The sequence below is a fragment of the Crocuta crocuta genome, unplaced genomic scaffold, assembly GCF_008692635.1.
Source record: "Crocuta crocuta isolate KB4526 unplaced genomic scaffold, BGI_CrCroc_1.0 scaffold15, whole genome shotgun sequence".
NCBI classification, from domain to species: Eukaryota; Metazoa; Chordata; class Mammalia; order Carnivora; family Hyaenidae; genus Crocuta; species Crocuta crocuta.
In genome coordinates this window covers 2,873,867-2,875,813 of record NW_027530508.1, presented here as the reverse complement: position 1 = coordinate 2,875,813, position 1,947 = coordinate 2,873,867, and positions in this window count along the sequence as shown.

The following is a 1,947-nucleotide window of genomic DNA, read 5'->3' as shown; positions in this document are numbered from 1 at the left end:
CACTGCCTCACCTCTGACCTTCAGCATCAGCTCCTGCCCCACCTTGTACCCCAGATAGATTTGGGTGATGGATTTTCCCAAGAGCCTCCGCTGGTCACCTTCATGGTCTCTGCCAGATGTGGCCTGTGGAATTAGAGACTCTCTTCCCCCTACCCCAGATATGAGGAGGACCCAAAAAACAACCTCCTCGCTGGTGTCCCCATTCTGTACTCCCCTCCGTCCAGCCCCACCGTCCACCCTCCACCAGACTGGCCTTTTAAAACACATATATGGGACCTTGGTGCTTCCCTGATGAGCACCCTCCTCCAGTGATTTTCTATCTGCAGAACAAATGCCAGCTTTTTACCAAGGTCGGCGAGGCTACCCAGCTGGACCACTCTCCCCCATCTTCGCTCTTTCCCTTCTAGCCAAGGTGGCCCCAGGGCCTTTATATATGCTGTTCCCTCTTCCTGGAACAGCAAATCCCCAAACCTTCACCTTGCTGCCCCATCTGGTGGCTCTCAGAGAGACAGCCTTATCTGAGTGAGAATATCTCTACGCCCAATGTTCTGTTGTTCACAAAGTATTTCTACTAGTCTACCTATCTGTCTCCCCACTAGCATGTTAATTCTTTGTGGACAGGGACCTTGCACGGGTCATTGCTGTTCTTCCCACCCAAAGAAAAGAAAATGCCCTTGCACTTCAAATACTGCTCGGAACCCTGTGGGCTCCCAAGGACGGTGGCCAAACCAGTTTCCTTACTCAAGTGCTATCTAGGACTTGGGACGTGCCAGACACTTTCTGAAGTACTGTACAGACACGAATGCATCTAAGCCTCACACCGGCCTTGTTAGGTCTGTCTTCATGTTAGCCTCACCGCCGATGAGGAAGCTGGGGCCCGGAGACAGTAGAGTATTGTCTCGGGTGCACGCGGTTACCCGAGGTGGCTGGTGGGATTATAACCCGGGCAGCCTGGCCTATACCCTCAACAGGTGTACCCTGCCTGCCTCCCTGCCCTAGCACCACACCAGGACCAGACATTCGGCAGCGAGGCTGGGGTCGGGGTAGGGCTAGGGCCGCTCTGCCAAGGTCTTTAGCTTGGGAATCGGGAATTAAAATCCTGTTTTTATCCCTGGCCTTTGGGAACACAGCTTTCCCTGGAGGAAAAAGAGACAGAGACAGAGAGTGGGAAAGAGTGGCTGCTTTTTCACTAGGCGGCTCTGTCCTCTGTCTCCAGGACGCTTGCTCCTCATCTTCCCCCCTGCCCGTCATTTTCCTGGAGTCCAGGCCTTCAAGCCCCATCTCTCCCCCACACCCCTGCCTGGGCCTTCCCCACCCGCTGAATGGGCCCCCTGCCTAACACAGAGGCACCTGGCTGAGGGAGCCTAGTGCCCTGGGCGGCCCGACCCATCCCCTCTGGGTTCTCGGCCACAGCCCCCCTTCTCGCTGCCTCTCCTCCCTGCTTCCCTGCGCCTCTTTTCTAGGCAGTACTGAAGTCCTTCCTACACACACGCTATTTTTGTACCATCACTCTCTCCTTCCTCTCCCCCTTCCCCCTACATTCACTTACTTCCTGCTTTTCCTTCACCTCGGCCCAGCTCTGAAAGAACCGGGCCCCTCGGGCGCGCGCCCCCCTCCCCAGAGGGGCCTTCAGCTTTAGGGCACAGGGGCAGGGCCTCTCGGGGAGGGGCAGAAGGCAGCACCCCCTCTCCGTCCTCCCCCCCTCCTCCATCCCCACTCCCGCGCCGCCTCCAGGCGCTCGCCAGCCGGCGGGAAGCGGGGACTAACCGCGGCCGGAGTCCGGAGGCGAGGGGAGGGAGGTCGGTCGCAACTTCCCCAGTCCACCTTAAGAGGACGATGTAGCCAGCTCGCGGCGCTGACCTTAGAAAAACAAGTTTGCGCAAAGTGGAGCGGGGGCCCCGGCCTCTGGGCAGCCCCGGCGGCGCTCCCGCTGCCTCCTAGCCGTCG